The 23,609-nt window shown below is 34.5% G+C and overlaps 1 pseudogene; it reads right to left on the reverse strand.

Moving 5' to 3' along the window:
- Positions 1–16,013: 16,013 nt before the first annotated feature.
- On the reverse strand, positions 16,014–23,344 carry LOC120085519 (annotated as a pseudogene).
- Between the last annotated feature and the right edge of the window lie 265 nt (positions 23,345–23,609).

The raw sequence follows: 23,609 nt of genomic DNA on the forward strand, positions 1-23,609 counted from the left end.
CAGAAGTTTAAGTGATTCCAGTAGGAAAGTCTTTGTCTCGAGGTAGAGGCTAGAACTTATTTGCAAAATATGAGTCACCTTATTACTCAGCTTGCAACTTCAATTGGGAGGCCAAACGAGTTATTGCCAACCCATTTCATTAGCTTGCCAAGAGCTCACAAGCATGAGGTAGTCCATGTCAACGAGGTGGAGGAAGAGGAGCCACTTCCTCGAGATTCGAGCCTAGGTATGATGTTGGAATTTTTAGTGTCTGAACTTGCTAATAATTCTCTTCAGTTTCAGCAGGATACTCAAGCTCAACTGCAAAGCATGGCCGACCATATGGCTCAACTGACTGATTTCGTGTAGAGATTGGAGAGTGAATTAGAGCAGCCCATCGTCTATACCTCGAAGGCAGAATTTCTTGAGGAGTGCTACTTCTTCGGTGATGATGAGGACATCATGTCATGCTTGCCAGTTTGTGGGACTAAGGAGGATCCCCAGTCTAAACTTGACAACATCCAGGTGATAGAGTTAAGGTCAAAAGACCGCGTCCTATTCTAACACCTAGTATTTTGTATATTTTTTATTTTTCTCTTTTAGTTCTCACAAGTTTGTAGCATTTTTTCTTTCTTTAGACTCTTTAGAGTCAATTGAGTCTTTCCATTCTTTCTTTTTTCCTTTTTTCCTTATTCAAAAAATAGAAATTCGACTGTCTGGTTCTGTTCAAAAGATGAAGAGTCTTATAGTCTTACGGGTCTATATAAACTCATCAAAGAAGGGATCAGAAAAATACAAGAATTTATTTGTATCTTGATAGGGGACAGGTCACGTCGAGCTACCGAAATTAAAAATTTGCCCTTCCTAGAGGGAGCCAGGTGAAAACTTCACTACTTTACTTTATTGCTTTCTAGTTTAACTTCTTGTTTTCTTTCATAAAGACCCCTAAAAATGAAGAGCATCATTTGAAGCGGCTAGCCTATTACCATACCTTAGAGACTTGAGCAAAACCGATATTAGGGGAGATTTTGGTCCCTTGACTCTTTTATTTCTATTGATCTTAGATTAGATACATTGGGGACAATGTATAGTTTTAGGCTGGGGGTGGTTAGCATGCATGTCTGACAAGTCCTTGAGCACCTGAGCTCCTATTATGTGATGATTCTGTTGCATGTATTGTGATAATGACATTCTGTGATTAGTTTTAGATACTATGTAGTCACATTGTTTAGGATTCAGAAGCATGTATGCATAATTTTAGGCCAAATTTAAAATTTTCTTTATTCTTTTGCATCTTTGAGCACAAAGCCATATTGCCTTTGGTTTTGAATGCTTAGGATTGGATTATTTGATCCATATGCTTGTTGTCACCTTGAAAAGCCTAGGTGATAGATGTTAAGTAATCGAAAGCTCAACCTAGTAATGCATGTTTAGATTTTTTTATCAAACTCTTGTTTTGTATTGTAAAAGCCTCTTATTGTAAAGTAAAAAAAAAGTTGTAAAAGGCAATGCTTGTTATAAAGTAAAAGCAAGTTTGTATAATATTTTTGAAGAGGATTATTCCTCTTTCTTGGGGATATGATTAACCTAGAGCGGCTAGTTTCCCTTTGTGCTAAAATATCCCTGAGAAATGAGTAAGTTTTAGCACCTTGTTAGGAGACATTACTCGTAGTTGGATTTCTTTCACATAACCTGTTTGGGCAAGCCAAAACGAAGATGATGTGTTCGGATAAGGTTTACAAGTGCAAGTTCATTTTTATTTATTTAATAACTTAGTAACATTATTGATTATTGGAGTAATTGATTATGAGTGGGTGATTGGCTATTGAATATGAGTGGGTGATTGGCTAAGTGTTAGAAAGGAAAGAAAAAAAACAAAATTTGGTAGGAGAAACAAAGTGGGGTGAGAGTGGGGAGGAGGAGTGTTTTGGTTTGAAAAAAAATTAGATTAATTTCCTAAATTTATAAATTAACTTAACTTGATAAAGTTATTCAGGGATGAAAAGGATAAGGAAAAATGAGAAGAAGCCATGTAAAAGGAAAAGCAATGTAAACCCCTAGCTTTGTTTCATTAATTAATTATGTTTAAGTTCTCTTAATTATATATTTAAGCTCTTGTAAGTATGTACTTATGATGTTTGTATTAGTTGAAATGTATGGAAGGTTTATTGTGTTTGTATGTAAAGGTTAAAATGAGGAAAATATTCTAAGTGTTAGGAACCAATGCTTTTGGGTATTAGGGGGGCAGGAAGATATTTTAAGTATAGAAGGATGAGCCCTCGGGTGAGGTAGAGAGAGGATTAACACTTAGAAGAAAAAAGAGAATTGTATGCGATGAAGTTATGTCACGCTATGGGGCCAGTCTTGTTGAACCATGCGGCCAGAAGTCCAAGAAGAGGACATTATGGCTAAGTATGGTGAAGGTTAATGTAGGTAGTGTATGAGCGACCAAATTGCCTAAGCAAGCACTCCAAGAAGATGCAAAGGCAATGTGTTAGAAGGTTACGAAGTAAGTGTTGGTCGAGTGGCTTAGAAGTTAGTAAACGAGGATGTCGTGGATTGACACGATGATGGTTTCATTCAATTGAAGCGATGATGGATAGAAGGATGTAATGACCAGAGGGGGGCCTAAGTGATCGCAAGCCCCATGCAATGAAGTTAAGCTGAAGAGTTTAGCTTAATCATTTAGAAGTGGGCTAAGTGGCACCTCAAAAATGCTAATTAAGGATTAACATGCCAAGTGGCGTTTAATTAAGACAAGCTTACATGCAAGCCCAAGCATAAATATGTCTTGCAAAGAAAGAAATTGTTTTGCCAAAATTTTTAGACTTCTAAGAGGAAGTATTGTTGCCACTTGAAGCTCGGTTGGATTGAAGGAATTTTGGGCAAGCTTGAGAAATTAGAAAATTTTCATCCTAACCAGCGGAATTTGATGCCTAAATCCTAAGATAATAAAGTTAAGATGTTTATGAGCAAGTTCTTAAAAGGACGTTTAGTTAAATAATGGTTGGTTTAGAAGTTATTAAATCTGAAAGTTGAAATCTGGATTAATGTTATGGATGAATAAGTAGGCAGCTACATCCAAATGATAAGCAAGCAGCTAACCAAATAGGGTTTGCAACGACGCACATAAGTGATTAGTAAAGATTCATGTTAACGAAGGTAGTCATTGGGTAAGGTGTGTGCGTGGTGTAAGGCATGAGACTGCAAAAAGAGCACGGTGTAAGGCATGCTAAGTGAGATGCGCAACAAACAATCACGCATAGGCACGAAAGCATGTCTTCATGACTTTTCGAGCACCCGTAAGCGAAGGTTGCTATTCTTCAGCCAAATAAAAGGTAAATTAGCTAAGTATAACTAAAGCGATGAGTTCAATCATGATGCGATAAAATCAGTAATGATGCAATGAGTTAAGCTATGCGATCAGTAAATTATAAGGAAAAATCCCTAAGTACGATGTTGAGCTAAATGCTTAAGTTCAGCTCAAAAGGGAGCCAATGACATTAACCAATGAATTTTTTCTTATTACAGGGCAAACGCAAATAGGAGAGACGTACAGACCTTTTGATGAGTAGCTTAATACAGTGAGTGACAAGTTTTCACAATGATCTCAAAATTAGTAGTTTTATAAATGATTTTCAGCACATAGCCAGTTTAACATATTGTTTTCATATCTTGATTTCTTCGACACATGCTTAAAATATGTGTTGATTGCATGGTCCATGATTTCAAAAAATGAGGTTTTAAATGTAAAACTAGCATGAGATTTCCATAGGTTTATGTTTATATGATGAAGCATGATATTTCAACAAAGAATTTTTTATAAGCACGTTATTGTTTACAAGGCACTATGCGATGACATGTTATCATGAAACTTTAATCATGTTATCATAAGTATTATGTTTTATATTTATGAAATGTTGTTAAATGTTCTAAGCCTTGTACAACCCTACTCCAATGTTGGTACTGAAGGTATGGTAAGGTACCCATATTTCAATTATGTTAGGAATCCTTGACACCGAAGGTATGATAAGGTAGTCAAGTTCCAATTCAACTCTATGTGCACGTACGACTCATATATTATTGACATTTATAAGATCGAACGAAAGGGCTCTCTCTCAACCAAAGTTATTACTATTAGGAGCAAAAGGGCTCTCCCTCATGTTTAGGCAGAGGAAGGTGCTTTATAGGAATTAATGATGAGTTTTAATTCAGGATTTTTATATGCTATGAATTCATGTTTTCAATTTTTATTTTCAAACTCTAGAAATGAGAATGTAATTGTTTTATGACAAGCATGTTTATGTTGTATATTTATGAAAACATGTTTCTTTTAAATTAGTCACTCACTGAGCATTTAAAGCTCATACTTTCAAATGTTTTTCTACATAGGTAGTGGTCGATGTCCCGAAGCCTAGTAGATTTTTCTGTCAGTCACTACTCAAGATACTCCAAGCATTTTGAAATTTTTGTGGTCCACTTTGTTATGTTCAGACCCTGGTTTTCGTCTGTACATGTCATGGAGGAAAAGGTAGATTTTGTGTCAAACTATTGCTGTATTAAACTTAAATTTCCATAATCTGTAATGTATGTTGGTTTGGTAGGCAGTATGTATACATATGTGCAATGGTTTGATGATGAGATTATGGTAGATGTAGAGATTATAAACTACTAATCAGGTTTAACGAGTGCTAAGGAGAAAAGTACATAAGAACAGGTTGGACAATAGTTGTTATAAAAGGGTTGGTGACTACTGTCTTCACATCCCTTCTTAGGTTTGGAGAATAATCTGAAAGGGGGTGTGACAAGCAAACAGTTGGTTGGTTCAAAATGATTGGATGAAAAAAAGACAGTTTTTTTTTTTTTTTTTTTTTTTTTTTTGCAGCATATGAAGGGCATATTTAGAAGGCTAGTTCTTCCAATTTACCCATGTTGTTTTCATGATTTTTAGATCAAATGAAAGCTTACTAAGTGTATAAGAAACCCTAGGGCTACCGAAGTGATTGAAGATTAGAAACGTTGAGAAAACTTGAAGGAAACAGAAATTGTCTTAAAATCGGGTAAGTATGAGCTTTCTATTTTGAAAGAGTTTTCAGGGCACTTAGAGGAGGATTTTGGGGTCCAAAACTTTTGGTAAGCTAGTTAACAGGTCCTCTTGAGTTCCACAAAAGTTATTTGAAGTTTATTTGATTGGAAATATGTTTTAAAGCTTTGAAAATATGGGTAGAAGTAGGAATTTCACTAGGCGAAGACAAGAGCCAGCCACCCCTAAGCACGCTCAACCCCACGTGCGCCCGATGCCCAGGTCGCTCACCCTTGCGAGTGCCAGCCTCGCCCATCCGCCTGCTTCACGCCTGTCCATCCAAGCTCATGCCCCGCGCCTCCTATCGTGTCCAACGCCCCCCAATGTGCGCCCTACACCTAGCCTCGTACACCCACACCCATTGCTTAATACCCACGCCCATTTTAGCTGCCCATTGGCCTTACCACGACCATTTTAGGTCTTAGTGAGCATTTTTTTTAGCCCAATTATGATTTTCTTGATACTTTAATCCTAAAATGAATAATTTTGGATTTTCAAGTGATTTTGGGCCATTTTGGATATTTTGAGAAAAATGGGCTTAAGGAGCAAAATGTGAGGGTTTAGGAGTTAAATTGAGTTCAATTGATCTCATTGAATCACTAAGGGAATTTTAAGGTTGACTTGACCTCTTGTAAGTGTCTAGTAACCTGATGTTTCAGGTCAAATTGATATCGAGAAGGCTTAGCCAAGGAACTTGTGCCCCGTAACTGTGAGTGGTTTATTTTCAATTGTTTTTTATATAAACTATATGTTTGAATTGTGAGAGGTTTTATTTAAATATTTTCACACGGAAAGTATATAAGCATGATAATATGCAATGATTTGTGAAATGTGTTGGCATGATCTGTTTTACTTGACTAGTATTTAGAAATGCTTGAATCTTGATTTTTGAATTCCCATTGATTTTATATGAGCTAGATTTATGAAAATGTAGTTTGGAACCTGATTTTACATTATTATGATTTTTATAGTTTTGTAAGAAAACCTATTGACGGTGGATTTAATAATTTTTAATAGTTTGTGAAAGTGGTTTCAAACTATTAATTCTTGTACCCGAGAGATGGTTATTTTCCCATGTTACTTGAATATGTTTCAGTAGCACTACTTAGGCAATCAGGGAGCTACCAGGGTCAAATGTAGCCAAAGTATACTGGGAAGTCCAGAAAAGCCTGTGCTTGTATCGCCACTCAGGCTATCAGGGGACTACTAGGGTCAGATATGGCCAGAGTATACCGGGAACTCCAAAGGAACCTGGGTTGTCGTGTGTATCCATATCTAGCCTTGAGGCAGCTCTGCATACACATATGACCTTGTGATTTGGTTTACACCGCAGGGGGAGGGGGGAGGGCATTCCTTGTCCAAAGTAACCCTTTGTTATAAACGAGTATTTGGGTACAGAGTTGGTGTGGTTTTCTGATAACTCTTGAATGCTTAATAATGTGCGTTCTATGAGATGATCATGGCACTGTTTTACGAACATGTGTTTGAAATGTTACTAAATCTTTTATACTTTCCCAATGGTTTACTGAATGATTTGACCAACTTTATTGAAAACTTATGTTCATTTTAAATTACCACTCACTGGGCTTTAGCTCATTCTTTTTAATGTTTTATGTTTCCTCCTCAGGTAGCGTTAAAGTTCAGGATTCAAGCTGGGCTATCCACTGCCACACAATGAGGGTTTCCTGCTACATTGTAGGTCTACATGTTTTGAAATCTTGTTATAAATAGTTTTCATATCACGAACCTATGTATTTGAGTTTTGGGAGCGTGGGACAAAAGTAGTTGTTTGGTTATATAGTTACAAAAAGTGTTTCTATAGTACATAAACTTTGTTGATGGTTTGTATATAACAGAAGCTGGGAAAGTGATGAAATGTGTTTGTGAATGTCATGAAATGGAATATGTCAAATGAAAATTAAATGTATTAACTAATCATTGTAAAATGTCATCAGGAGAGATGATGTTTAGCATCTTCACACCTCTTTCTAGATTAGGTCGGTAATCTAGGAGAGGGCGTGAAAATGCATGCAAGTGATCCTATCTTAGTGAATATTGTGTTACCTTTTTCTTTGAGATTAAAGTCATTCATTTGTAACAGATGTTTTATTTTTATTTTCCCTTGCTCAAGGACAATCAATGTTTAGGTTGAGGGTGATTTGATAGCACCCAAAATGTATTATTTTAGTGCCTTAAGCACTCGTTTATGATGTTTAATGTGCTTATATGATTATATTTTTAGGATCTTGAGAAATTCATGCATTCAGAGTATTACAGACCATTCGAGGTTAATTTTGAGCAATTAGAAGCTAAAAAAGAGTAACTGAGGTATAAACAGATGAAAAATTATGAAAATGCCCCCAACATGCCGGCACAGCGCATGGTACAAATTCCATAAAGCACCATTTTGGTGTAGCGCTGTCACGCTCCAAAGCATCAGGACGTGCGCTGAGGGACAATGTCACAGCACTGTCCCTCAGCGTCACTGCGCTACCACAACTATATATATTCAAAATTATCATTTTAGGGCAAAATGAACCTTCATTCCGCCCCTAAGTCGAATTTATTCCCCTTTTCTCTCTTCCACTAGTATTTTTCTTCCTTTCTCCCCATGCAATTGATAAAGATGATGTTGGATCTTATCTTCTCCATCATATTGGCAATAAGTTCTATGGGTTTCTAGTTTAGAGGATTTTGGAATGGAACTATGTAATTTTGGGATATATGATTGAATGTGATTCTTATTTCTTGCCTATGAGTTTCTTTCCATTTAAATGTGATTTATGGTTGTATTTTCTCTTAATTTTCTGACAAACTACTTAGAAATTTACTATTGATTTCTTGAGATTAACTTGTAAATGTGAGATGAAATTATAGGTTAATTTTCAAGAAGTAAAAGGTTAGATAGACTTGTAATTTGTTGTCCATAGTGAAAAGCATTGTTCCTATTTACCTAGGGGGAACTATATTCAATGTTTAATTAGACGATGGAAATTAAATGTTTATCTTAGTGTAAGTCCTAGAGTGTAATGTGGTTAGTTAAGTATGTTTATTATGGTTTCATCTAGCATGTTTAGCTAATTAGGTAATTAGGACTATTGGTTGGATTTCCAATCAATTGGGCTAGGCATAGTCAAGAAGCTAAAATACATTTAATTCAATGAAGAAGGTTGTGAAGGACTGAGAGGTCCGATGTGGAAGAGGGGATCGGTCCCAATTCTTAATTTCACAGAAATCTAAAATTACATAACCTAATTATGCATTCTAAACATAAAATACATCATGCTTTAATTTCATAATAAAGAAGGAATTAGGGTTTGGAAACTACTAACCTCTTAAAGACAAGATTTTTACGAATTCCTCTCAACGAACGATCACGAACTCTTCTTCGAACAACACCAAAAACCAACAAATCAATGTAGACACCACCAAAAAAGAACCTTCTGTATTCTCCTTAGAGATTAAGAATTACAGAGAGAGTTGTGGGCTTCTCTGATAAATTTTGGGAGAGGGAGAGATATGAGTTTTGAGAGGAGATTTTTCTTCTTGCAGACCAGGTGAAAATGAGAGAATTACAAATTGATCAAAAAATTTCCCTTTTAAACAACCTTATGCTTAAGAGTCTAGTATTAGATATTTATATACGTGATGCACAATCTACTAATCCTCTTGTGAAGTATGTGTTCGCGTATGTCCTATAGATCTCCCCGTTGTTGATTGGAAATTGGAAACGGATATTCGAAAGAAACGATTGCTTAATTACAGTATTGATTTCGGGATCTGTATATTTTGTGGTAACTGCGTTGAATATTGTCCAACAAATTGTTTATCAATGACTGAAGAATATGAACTTTCTACTTATGATCGTCAGGAATTGAATTATAATCAAATTTCTTTGGGTCGTTTACCAATGTCAGTAGTGGATGATTATACAATTAGAACAATTTTGAATTCGCCTCAAATTTAAGTCTAAAATAAGTAAATTTGTTGATTAAAGAGTAATTGGAAATTACTAAGGTTCCATTTTGATCTAAAGAAATAAGGTTTCTTTCGTTTTGTTTGTTTGGTCACTACTTACAAATCCAAACTATTGATTCATGAGAATTGCCGTTTAATTTAGATTGCAGACCTTCTATGATTTTTAGAAAACGACGACTGAACTGCTTTCAACTCTCTCTCTCACGATTTTTGTTAAGAGAATTAAGGGGAGTGAGTTAAAAATTCAAAAATAATATAATATTAAAACAAATTTAATTTAATCAATATTATATAATATAACAACCACTATTAAATAATATATAATGTACTATATATTATAGCCAGTATTTAATTTATATATATAATAATATTATATATATTATATATATTATATTGTAGTTCTTCTCAATAATCTAATATAAATCCATTCATATTAAAAAATCATTATATGAATCCAATTCATATAATTAATATTTGAATCATATTCAAATATTTATTTTCTCTCAAATAAACTTTATATCATAAAGTATCAAATATCTTATATTAATTATATCACATATAATTAATTCTCTCAATTAATTTGAACAATTTAAATTAATCCAAAATCAATTCTCAATAATCCCAATTGAGCTACAGAAGGAATCTTATAGACCTGTAGATTGAAGCTCCAACAGTACTTAGATAATTAGTTAAACCTTTTTAATTAAATTACCCAATATCCATTAACTACTGGTCACTCCACTAGAAACCAACAATTGCACTTTTCATACTACAGTTCTATGTCTATTGGATATAACCAATCAACAGTGCGATGACTTTTCACAAATTATTCGTAAGTACAACTGGACCAAAATTACCATTTTGCCCCTGTAGTTACATCTAACTCAAGTAACACTGATCACTCTAATGAACAATAAATCATAGTCCAACTATCACCAAACTCCTCTCGGGTCATGAGAGGGTATGGCCCCACATTGTTCAAGCCCCAAAATCAGCCTTTAAGGGAATAATTTATCTACTTATCCGATACTTATCCGGATTTAGGGAAGCAGTGAATTCCATCTTGTGTAGTTGTGTTCTCAGCTCCTCAATCAGTCGTATCCTCAAAATGGTAGCCATATTTAGTCGGAAATTTTCCACTATCACCCATACAAATCAAAGAACTGCCTTTATAGGCAGGGGTTCACAACTCACTCAGGATTCAAGTCATATCACCTATGGTCATCTTGGTGAAATGTAAGTCTACTATTAACGGTGTTATATAATGAGACTATCCATTTCATGGTCTGATCTTATACAAACCTATTTTATAAAGAATACCTCTACTCACATGTCTCTACATGAATGATCAGGATCAGATCATTTGTAGAAGTTTACAACAATTGTAACATCTACAAAGTGGATTGTATTCGTAGTGTCACTAGGATAAGGTACCCACCCTTATCCGTCTACTACAGACCATTCAGGTTATCACTTAAATACAATTCAATCCACTTGTATGTCTCCACATACATGTTTAAGCTAAAGAAGATAATCTTGGGTGTTTGTTTATCGGATTTGTGTGTTAGTGCTACTAAATGTCAAATAAAATATCTCAGTTTTTTTTTTAAATAAATAAACTATTTGTACAATACAATTGCAAACTACAGGACCCACGAGATTTAGGGCATCAATCTCAACAGGTTGCATTGAGTCATTTCGATCTTTATCCTCAAGCTTAAACATCTCTATTAATTTCATTTCTATCTTTACTTTCTTGCATTTTACTTTTATGCAAATTCAAATCTTTATCCACACCAACTCTCTCTCCCTCCATCCCAATTTATCACTTTAACTAAAAATGGACTTTGAAGGACTAATCTTCATGCTTTCTTGTTGTTCGACCCGGACTTGTCACTTGTGCTACCTAGTAGTATAAGTAGTTAGTTCGTGAATTATAAAATTTTATTTGATTTGAATCGAAAAGTGTTTACAATGTCCTTTCAATCTCAATCACTAGTAGAGACGGTTTGATGACATAGACCAAAGTTAGCCTAGAGCACATGGTTGAGATCCTAAACAAAAACATATTGAGTTGGTTTGAGATCCTACCAAGGGAAAAGTCCCATTGAAGGCGCAATCAAACACTTATGATTCTAAAAAACGACAAGCCTTAGAAGAAAAGGATTAAATGAAGTAGTAGAAGAGCCACACTAGGAATCTTGTAAAGCCCAAGTCCATTATGTGCACTATGTGCACCCTGATGAAGGCTCAAGGTTCAACCTTGTTGATGGAAAGTGAACCCATTGTCAAAGGTTCACATGGAGCAACCTGCAATGCTTGATTGAGTAGAAACAGAAGGAAAGACTTTATAACAACCGTATATTACCTAACTCCCTCAATATTAGACTCAACATGGTATGCTAACCTAGATGATCAATCTAATTTATCAATGAGTAATGAAATCAGTAAAAGCAAATGATTTACTATGTGTTGAGCAAACTAAAGGGGACACAAGTGGAACTTTTATTCTTAGCTTCCATAGACTATATATAACGACCCAAGTTTAGGAAGGGTACATGAATGAACCGATATCACGATATCACATCCGAATGAGAGGGATCCTGAGGACATGAAAGTATGGTTAAGAAAGGCTTAAAAGAATTGAAAGTTACTACATATACCAACAAGGTGCACCGTTCTTTTCGATGGCTCAATCATAAGAACTTCAAAGTTAACTGTGCTTAGCTTGGAGTAATTCTATGTTGGGTGACCTCCTGGGAAGTTTCCTCGTTTGAAAAGACTCGTGTTGGCTTATAGGGACATGAATCCTAAGCAAAGTTTTAGCTTATAGTGGAAAATAAGGAACACAAAATAGAAAGAAAAACGTAACTCAAACTAATATGAAATTGAAGAAGTACAAAAATTGTTCTGAGATATATAAATGTAAAGCAATAAGTATAAAAATATAAACTAAAACTTCAAAGAAAAAGAAAAACAACTCTCTAAGTTGCACTCCATAATCTTGCTAGGTTCAATCTCTTTCAAGATGGACAAAGTACTTGCATTTTTTTTTCCGAAGTAGGTGCCCAAAAAAGGGTATACAAATTGTGAAGAGGATCAAAGCAGCAGTTCTCCAAGGATATCAAACAAAAGATGAAGAATGTGCTGGAAATTTTCGAAAATTTCTTTAAGGAGGTGAGACTTAATGATTTGGGAAAGATTTTGTCACTTTTTATTGACCTCTAAGAGTTAGGGTTACCTCCAAATCCACTTGGAGATCTTTCCATATCAACCCTAGTGAAAAAATGGGAGATTTGATCTGATTTGATTTGATTTTGATAAGAAATCTTAAATCCTAAGATTTCTGCAATCTGTTTTTCCAAGGTTGGGTTGCACCTGCAACTTGGCGCATTTTGGGTGCAATGTTGACTCTTTCCAAATGCTCTGCATTTTATACTATCTAATGGATTACAATCGGTGCAACTTTAGCACAACTTTCTACTAATGACATAAAAACATTAATAACAACTACTTTTTACTTTATTTTACTAGTCATTATTAAGAATACGTGCTCGACTTGTTTTTACATAAAACCACTCATAAAGTTGTAGAATATATGTGGCGTCAACCTCATACTTTTCACTCAATAATTTAAACTTTTAGACTAAATAACTCACCTAAGGGAGAGTCATTGTAGAACTTTTTCATTCACCCCACTAGGTCAACTAGAGAAGGTCCATTGGGTTGTTCAAACAACTCACCAGAGCCTTCATAACACAAATTTTGGGAGGGAGAGACAAGAACAAACCCTAGGAGCATATTCTCACCATAAAGCAAAAGCTAGGAGAAACCTTTAGGGAATATATCTTCTGCTTTAATGATGAAGCCTTGCAGGTTGAAAGCTACACACAGATGACACAACATTAATTGTGGTTGTTGCAGGACTTAATGATGAAAGACTCTTGAAATCCATCGACAAAAAAGAACTAACATCTGTGGGGGGAGAGGAAGGAACTTGACAAAGAAAGCCCAACAAAGATATGAAATGACTGTTGGAAAATATATATAGTGTTCTGAAAATATATTATAGCTTATAGATTTCGTTCTTTTATACTCTCGTTCTAAATCCCTCACCAGTCTTCACAGAGTTTGAAATGACTCTTAGAAACGTAAAAAATATTTTGAATCCATTCAAAATACTTTTCAAATTTTGTAGCTTCTAAGTAAATAATCAAAACTAATTTTAAAAATTTCAAGTTAAAGAAACACTTAAATTGTACATCTTACTCAAATGATCATCTCATCTCTAATGAGCCTTAAAAAGTTTTCCCTTTCACTAATGAAAATCAACATCCACATAATTAACTCAAATCAAAATGGATAAAATAGGAGGGGAAATAAGGGAAAGAAAAAGCGGGAAAGAAAAAGAACATCAAGAGAAAGCATGTGTTTTTTAGTATCTCTTACCTGAGTAATAAGCTCACTTCAGCAAAAAGAAGTGTGTTAAACAAGAAAAATAACAAAGTACACGTTATAGATGATACCATACTCGTTTAGTTAGAAAGACTCTTATGATGCTAGTGGGGATTAAGTGGAACAGAATTGACTGGGTGGTAGAGTCGTGAAAATACCTGTTTCTTCCATATTTGTGACCTGAGCTCCCCTTCCAATGATCAATAAACTATTGTTGCAACATGGAAGAATTGAAACCAAGTTATGTATGGATGATATGAATTGCGTAAACAAAGAGATGTCCACGGGGCGGGACAGGGACGGGGAAGCCTTCCCTGTCCCCATCCTCGCCCCCCTATTCCATTCCTCGTCCCCGCAAATTTCTCCCCGGGGATTCCACGGGGATTGGGTTCCCGTGGGGAAAAATTCTCCGCCCTTATTTTTCTCTAACATTTTTTTTAATTTCAATTAAATATATTTTTTTCAATTCTTTAAGCATTTTCAATGAAATTTTCATTTAAATGAAATATTATCAATTTTACTAATTAAAACAATAATACACATGCAATTTTAAAAATATAATTCAAATGTTAAATTCTCATAATTTGTAAAAATTAAAATTTAACATTTAAAGCATCTTATCTTAAATATTAAATATTTAAAGAATTAAAGTAATAAAAATCTTGAACTTAAATAATTAAAACATCCATAATTATCTTCATAAAGTCTACAATATTAATATAAATATATATATATACAAAGTCGGGGTGGGGTGGGAAAACAGGGTGGGTCGGGGACGGGGAATATATTCCCGGTCTCCGGCCCCGAATTGTAAATGGAAAAAGAAATTCTCGACTCCCTCCCTCATTCCACGTGTATTCGGGGATTTTCCATCCCGTTCGGGGCGGGTCCCCGTGGGACCCGACCCCACGGCGAATAACCAGAGTTATTACTCACTACATTAATCAATTTCCATTACCAAGTGGCTTCAAAAAAAATTTCCTTGGGCTAAATTACAAGTTTAAGCTCCAATCTATACAGGTCTTGAACTTTAAAAAATATTTAATAGATTGTTGACTTTTAACTTTGTGTTTAATACTCGAAAATTTAAAAAGAAATGTTTAGTAAACCTTTAAATTTTCAATTTTTCATCCAATATGTTTTTGGATTTTTAATTTTATGTCTAGAAAGTCTTTCGACCAATTTTAGTCTTTTAAACTTTATGGATCTACTAGACATAAAGTTGAAAGTTTATGACTTTATTAAACATAAAATTCGATTTTATATTTAATTAACTGTTTAAATTTTAAAAATTTTAAATACGTCAAAGACCAAATAGACACACGAAATAAAAAGTTTAGGGGAATATTAGACTACAAGTTCAAAAAGCTATCAGATACAATTGAATGTTGAAATACTTATCAGGTACTTTTAAGGTTGAGGAACCTTTTAGACACAAGCTTGGGATTTAACATTTTTTTTTTTCCTTTTTAAATTAAAGAGGAGCCTTTCTTAGGGCAAAAATCTATAAAAATTTTAAAATATTTAGGGTGTTTCGGACGCTAGGTTGGTTATTATAATCTATGAGTTATAATATTATGTAGGTTATAGTAGTATGTGTGTTTAGAGTGTTTTAGTCTAGATTATAATACTATATATTTGAGGTGTAGACTATTTTCGTTTGGGTAGGAAATAGTAAATACTATTACAAATAGAATTTGAAATAGTAATAATGTAGTTAATTGTAGGCTATAATAGTTGAAAGATACAAACTAATTGGAGCCCCAAACATAGAGTGGGATATAATAGTTCACTCCACCTACTTGAAGTTGATAGTCCAAACACCCCTTAAATATGATATAATGAAACAAAATAAATGTAAGGTATTACTCACTAGTTCAATTTGAGGGATTAATTCTATCTACAGTCTAGACACTCTTTATGAACATTATAGTATTGCACAAAAGCCTTTTCTAACTAGATCAAGTTTATTATAAAGTCATAATTCATTTTCTAAGTTATAAAAAAAATAAAAAAAAAAAATAGAATACTCCATTGAGTATTCTCAAATATTATAAGAATATTAAAAATGATAGCCTAACTAACTTGACTCAACTTTTTTATGCATATACCATCAACCAAAAAATTAAAAGTTTGAATATTCACTTTGTAGGATTGTATCAACAGCAGCGGAAGCACAATGATAAGCGCCCACGATGCTTGTTGGATGCAAAGCTAGAGGTCCTTCTAGGATCCTTGCAAACACTCACAAAGAAAGCTACTTAGATCGAACTTAGAATCTATGATGGTCACTCTTAGATCCTAAGACAACTCACTCCAGAATTAGGTTGATCAAGACTAAACTAATGAATTGATTTAAATATCAAATCTAAAGCAAGATTTGAAAGAAAAAGACAACACAGAGGGTTGAATAAGCACAAGTTTTTTACTATTGATAATCTGAGTTTTGAAGAACATTACAAGCCATTTTATAGGCCAAATGGTCGTGGATAGACCAAGAAACTCAAAAGTCATTCAAAGACAATTAATTGCAAATTGTAGAAAATAACACCTAGAAACTTGAAATTTAATTGCATACTAAATTATAAGCCAAAATGCAAAACTAGAAATGTAGAAAGTCTTCAAATTGCCTTAAATATCTCCTCTAGAAGGCGGCAAAGTAGTTATGCACATCACATTTCCCCATGCAGTGCACACTTGACAGCATTTTCTTCACAAAATCTGCACACTTTTTTTTACCACCGTATCATCTTCCAAACTATAGGACTTTTCCCATGTCATCTTCATGTCATTCTCTTCTTGACTCATCGAACTAACATTATATAAGACTTTGGTCTCAAAATTATTTGTTTGTTCTTGTGAATTTGCTAGTTTTTGAAGATGTAGTATGAATGCCTCTTGAATCTTCTTTGCCTTGCTTCTTGTAATTGGTCCTTTAGGTACATGCAATGGTTCAAAGGTTGAATTCACATCATCCCCCCTTTCTTTAAAAAGATTTGTCCTCAAATTAAGGTCTTCATTCCCTACATCAAAAGGAGTCAAATCAGCCACATTGAAAGTAGAACTTACGTTGTACTCACCTCGAAGATCCAATTTATAGGCATTATCATTGATCCGCTCTATCACTTGAAATGGACCATCTCCTTTTGGTTGAAGTTTAGACATCCTTTGATCTAGAAACCTTTGCTTTCGTAGATGAACCCAAACCCAATCACCAGGTTTAAAAATCATTTTCTTTCTCCCTTGGTTCTTACTATTGATAAGCTTTTGATTCTTCTTTTCAATCCTTTCTTTGACTTCTTTATGCAAATTTTTATGTATTCTGCTCTTGAAACAGCTGCATCACTAGTAAACATATTAGGTGGCAAGGGTGACAAATCTAACAGAGTTAATGGATTAAAGGCATACACAACCTCAAAAGGTGAAGAATGAGTGATGTTATGTATTGCCTATTGTAAGCAAATACTACAAAAAGTAGAGTATCCTCCCAAGACTTGAGATTTTTAGACATTAATGACCTAAGCAAAGTTCCCAATGTTCTATTAACCACCTCAGTTTGCCCATCGGTTTGTGGGTGACAAGTTGTTGAAAACAAAAGCTTAGTTCCCAATTTACCCCACAAAACTTTCCAAAAATGACTTAAAAATTTTGCATCTCTATCACTAACAACAGTCTTAGGAATTCCATGCAATCTAACCACTTCCCTAAAGAAAAGATTAACTATATTAGTAGCATCATCTGTTTTATTACATGGTATGAAATGTGCCATTTTACTAAACCTATCAACTACCACAAAAATGCTATCATGATGTCTCCTAGTCTTTGGTAGTTCTAAAACAAAATTCATGCTAATATCAACCCAAGGTTCACTAGAAACATCTAAAGGTGTGTAAAGACCATGTGGTTGTGTCTTAGACTTAGCCTCTTACATTTGAAACATTGTTTGCACACTTTATTCACGTCTTTTCTCATTTTCAACCAATAAAAATGTTCAGCCAATATATTATATGTTTTAAATTCCCCAAAATGTCCCATTAATCCTTCTCCATGAGCTTCCTTCACAAGCAACTCTCGAATGGAACACTTAGGAATATAAAGTTTTCCTTTCCTAAAAAGCATTTCATCAAACACAATATATTCATGCACGTTTTTCCCTTCTAAACATTGAATATACACATCATGAAATTCAAATGTCCCTACTTTGTACAAATCAATCATGTGTTTAAAACCAAGAATTTTTGCACTAAGGGAAGAAAACAATGCATACCTTCTTGATAAAGCATCACCCACCACATTATCCTTACCTTTCTTGTAATGAATGACATATGGAAATGTCTCAATGAACTCTACCCATTTAACATGCTTCTTGTTCAACTTTGTTTGACTTTTGAGGTACTTCAAACTTTCATGATCCGTATGGATAAACTCTTTTGGCCACAAGTAATGTTGCCAAACTTGCAAAGCCCTTACAAGTGCATGTAATTCCTTATCATATGTGGGGTAGCTAAGTTGTGCTCCATTTAGCTTCTCACTAAAGAACATGATTGGCCTCTTTTCTTGCATCAAAACAGCTTCAATCCCTATCCCACTTGTATCACNTAAATTATAAGCCAAAATGCAAAACTAGAAATGTAGAAAGTCTTCAAATTGCCTTAAATATCTCCTCTAGAAGGCGGCAAAGTAGTTATGCACATCACATTTCCCCATGCAGTGCACACTTGACAGCATTTTCTTCACAAAATCTGCACACTTTTTTTTACCACCGTATCATCTTCCAAACTATAGGACTTTTCCCATGTCATCTTCATGTCATTCTCTTCTTGACTCATCGAACTAACATTATATAAGACTTTGGTCTCAAAATTATTTGTTTGTTCTTGTGAATTTGCTAGTTTTTGAAGATGTAGTATGAATGCCTCTTGAATCTTCTTTGCCTTGCTTCTTGTAATTGGTCCTTTAGGTACATGCAATGGTTCAAAGGTTGAATTCACATCATCCCCCCTTTCTTTAAAAAGATTTGTCCTCAAATTAAGGTCTTCATTCCCTACATCAAAAGGAGTCAAATCAGCCACATTGAAAGTAGAACTTACGTTGTACTCACCTCGAAGATCCAATTTATAGGCATTATCATTGATCCGCTCTATCACTTGAAATGGACCATCTCCTTTTGGTTGAAGTTTAGACATCCTTTGATCTAGAAACCTTTGCTTTCGTAGATGAACCCAAACCCAATCACCAGGTTTAAAAATCATTTTCTTTCTCCCTTGGTTCTTACTATTGATAAGCTTTTGATTCTTCTTTTCAATCCTTTCTTTGACTTCTTTATGCAAATTTTTATGTATTCTGCTCTTGAAACAGCTGCATCACTAGTAAACATATTAGGTGGCAAGGGTGACAAATCTAACAGAGTTAATGGATTAAAGGCATACACAACCTCAAAAGGTGAAGAATGAGTGATGTTATGTATTGCCTATTGTAAGCAAATACTACAAAAAGTAGAGTATCCTCCCAAGACTTGAGATTTTTAGACATTAATGACCTAAGCAAAGTTCCCAATGTTCTATTAACCACCTCAGTTTGCCCATCGGTTTGTGGGTGACAAGTTGTTGAAAACAAAAGCTTAGTTCCCAATTTACCCCACAAAACTTTCCAAAAATGACTTAAAAATTTTGCATCTCTATCACTAACAACAGTCTTAGGAATTCCATGCAATCTAACCACTTCCCTAAAGAAAAGATTAACTATATTAGTAGCATCATCTGTTTTATTACATGGTATGAAATGTGCCATTTTACTAAACCTATCAACTACCACAAAAATGCTATCATGATGTCTCCTAGTCTTTGGTAGTTCTAAAACAAAATTCATGCTAATATCAACCCAAGGTTCACTAGAAACATCTAAAGGTGTGTAAAGACCATGTGGTTGTGTCTTAGACTTAGCCTCTTACATTTGAAACATTGTTTGCACACTTTATTCACGTCTTTTCTCATTTTCAACCAATAAAAATGTTCAGCCAATATATTATATGTTTTAAATTCCCCAAAATGTCCCATTAATCCTTCTCCATGAGCTTCCTTCACAAGCAACTCTCGAATGGAACACTTAGGAATATAAAGTTTTCCTTTCCTAAAAAGCATTTCATCAAACACAATATATTCATGCACGTTTTTCCCTTCTAAACATTGAATATACACATCATGAAATTCAAATGTCCCTACTTTGTACAAATCAATCATGTGTTTAAAACCAAGAATTTTTGCACTAAGGGAAGAAAACAATGCATACCTTCTTGATAATGCATCAGCCACCACATTATCCTTACCTTTCTTGTAATGAATGACATATGGAAATGTCTCAATGAACTCTACCCATTTAACATGCTTCTTGTTCAACTTTGTTTGACTTTTGAGGTACTTCAAACTTTCATGATCCGTATGGATAAACTCTTTTGGCCACAAGTAATGTTGCCAAACTTGCAAAGCCCTTACAAGTGCATGTAATTCCTTATCATATGTGGGGTAGCTAAGTTGTGCTCCATTTAGCTTCTCACTAAAGAACATGATTGGCCTCTTTTCTTGCATCAAAACAGCTTCAATCCCTATCCCACTTGTATCACATTCAATTTCAAAAGATTGGTCAAAGTTAGGTCAAGCAAGACAATGTGCATTAGTCAATTTATCTTTCAATTCATTGAATGCATTTTCTTGCTTTTCTTTCCATTCAAATTTCACATTATTTTTAATAAGTTCATTCAAGAGGCTATGCTACTGAAATCCTTTATAAACCTTCTATAAAAACTAGCCAAACCATGAAAAGATCTCACCTTGGTTGCATTAGTGGGTGTTGGTCACTCTCGAATAGCCTTGACCTTTTCTTCATCAACTTTCACCCCATCCTTTCCAACAATGAATCCTAAGAAATTGACTTGGTCTAGACAAAAACTACACTTTTTGAAATTGGCATAAAGCTTTTCTTCTCGAAGTTTAAGCAAAATTGTCTTGAAATGCAATATATGTTCATTCAAATTTTTAGAGTAAATAAGAATATCATCAAAGTATACCACAACAAATTTTCTAATGTATTCTCTCAAAACATGATTCATTAGCCTCATAAAAATACTTGGTGCATTGGTAAGACTAAATGGAATAACAAGCCACTCATAAAGACCAAATTTTGTTTTGAAAGCCGTTTTCCACTCATCTCCCACATGCATTCAAATTTTATGGTAACCACTTTTAAGATCAATTTTTGAAAACAAGTTTGCACCATGTAATTCATCTAGCATGTCATCCAATCTAGGAATAGGATGTCGATACTTTACCGATATTTTGTTGATGGCTTGACAATCAACACACATCCTCCATGTTCCATCTTTCTTGGGTACTAAAATGACTGGAACCGAACAAGGACTCATGCTTTCTCGAACATAACATTTATCCATGAGTTCTTCTACTTGCCTTTGGATTTCCTTGGCCTTGATTGAATTGGTCCTATAGGCTACCATATTTGGAAGCATTGCCCGGGTATGAAGTCAATTTTGTGTTCAATTCCTCTTAAAGGAGGTAGACCCATAGGTACATCTTCATGTGGAAACATGTCATTAAATTCCTGCAAAAGAGATTTAAATGTACTAGGCAAACCATCATTAGAGTTAGGTTCAGTTACTAAACACATTCCTTTGCATATAAGTGCAAAGTTTGGTGCTTCGAATGAAAACATATTCCTTTCTTCCCCCTTTCTCATAACCAAACTCACACTCTTTCTTTTTTCTTGAAAGTCACTATTTTTTCTCTCTTGGTTTTCACTCACCTTTTGCCCCTCACTTTTCTCCTTTTTTTGCTCTTCTCCTTTAACTTACTTTCTTCTCTCCTCTCTTGATCCTCAAATTCTTTTCTTTTCTTTTCTAATTTCACTTTATCGCATTATACATCATATAGAGATAATAGAAGCAAAGTAAACTTCTTCCCATTCAAAGTAAATGTGTACTTGTTCAACAAACCATAATATATGACTTCTCTATCATATTGCCAAGGTCGACCCAATAACATATCACCCGCATGCATAGGTACTACATCGCAAGGAACCTCATCCTTATATCTTCCCAAAGTAAAAGAAATAAGAACTTGGGAGTTTACCTTCAATTCTCCTTTATTTGTTAACCATTGAAGTTTATATGGTTTTGGATGTGGACGAGTAGTGAGCTGCATTCTTTTTACAAGAAAGCTACTTACTATATTTGTGCAACTTCCACTATCAATCACCAAGCTACATGGGGTTCCTTCAATCAAGCATCTTGTGTGAAATAAGTTCTCCCTTTGATCTTCAACTTTCTCTTCCTTGATCTGCACATTAAGTACTCTTCTTGCAACTAAGGATATGGAGTTACCTTCTTCAATGTACTCATCATCAAAGGCTTCGGATTCTTCCTCAAATTGGCCACCTTGTTCATCACATTCATCTTCTGAATCAATAATTCCATTTCTTATGACCATGACTTTTTTATTGACACAATCTTTGCTCATGTGCCTAAATCCTTTGCACTTCCAACATTGAATGGAACTAGATTTCTCTCTTTCCTCCTTTAAAGCTTCATTCTTTTTAGTATAGGTGCTCCCGCTTCCACTCTTTTAGGAGCCACAAACTTCCCTTTTGCTTCATCCCTATTCACAGAACCATCCTTGTTCCAAACATTAGAATTTGAAAAGGTATTAGCTTTAGAATTATACATCTTGGAATATTCCTTTTCTTCTCTCAATTGTTCTTCAATTTTGATTGCATAATGATACATATCTTCCAAGTATAGTTGTGGATATCTATCAACGATATGAGCAATTTCTCGATTTAAACCTCCAAGGAATCTATACATGGTGTCTTCTTCTTCTTCTCGAATATTTGCTCTTTCTATCAAAATTTCCATCTCTTGATAATATTCAGCTACACTTTTTGTTTCCTGCCTCAAAACTTGCAATTTAGTTCTCAAATCTCTTTCATAAAGTTTTGGAACATACCTCTTTCTCATGGCTTCTTTAAGTTCTTCCCAAATTTCAATGGGATCCTCCTCTTTCCTTCTTCTCTCGGATTTGAGATGTTGATACCAATTTCCCGCATGGTTAGTGAATTCGGCAATGCCAAGTCTCATCTTCTTATTCTCCCTGAATGTATTGCAATCAAACACATGTTCTATCTTCCTTTCCCATTCCAAGTATGCCTCTACATCCGACGTTCCACAAAATGGTGGAATTTTGAGCTTGACTCCACTATCTCTATCTTCATGGATTCTTTCTCCTCGTCTAGGGTGCATATTATTTCTTCCTCTTCCTCTCATGTTTCCTCTTCCTCTATTTTTCTTTCTTGTTCAACTAAGTCAATTACTCCCTCGTCTTCTTGTAAGACTCTTTGTTGTTGTGTCCTTCTTTCTTGCCTATCTTCACTCATCATTTCCATCATGCCTTGAATGGCTTGAAGAATAGCCATATTAGTATCTTGTACTTGTGGTACTCTCACCCTGTGACATTTTAAAGTTAGTAATAAAAAGGACCTCACCACACTTCTCACCAATTTCACTCAAGAACACTCGTGTTTATCACTCAAGGGTAGGCTTTTGGTACTAGGTCAAAGATGTAAGGGTTGGCTTATATTTTTAGTGCAATCTCACTAAAAGTTTGATAAAAACCAATTCAAAATGATCAACTCTCACAAGCTAAGACTGGAGTAACTAAACTTAGGCTAAAAATAAAACAAATCAGGATTTTTTTTTCAAATGAATGACAAGAAACTTTCATGTGCTTTGGATTTTTTATTTCTTTTCTTCTTCTTTTTTTTTTTTTTTTTTTTTTTTTCCTAAATTTTTTTCCTTTGATCCAAGAGCTGATTTGAAGAAGTTTTCAAGACAAGTTGTAGTATGTCTTGTTAAAGATGTAAGCAATTACTTTTGGAAAAAAAATTGAAATAAAATTAAATTGAAATAAAGTAAAGATAACATCTTCTAAAGTCGGCCAAGAACGATGAACAAATTGCTCGTATATACAAATGATAAGCGCCCACTGCTTTGTGGATGCAAAGCTTAATCACGTCCTTCTAGGATCCTTGCAAACACTCACAAAGAAAGCTA

The sequence above is a fragment of the Benincasa hispida genome, chromosome 9, assembly GCF_009727055.1.
Source record: "Benincasa hispida cultivar B227 chromosome 9, ASM972705v1, whole genome shotgun sequence".
NCBI lineage: Eukaryota > Viridiplantae > Streptophyta > Magnoliopsida > Cucurbitales > Cucurbitaceae > Benincasa > Benincasa hispida.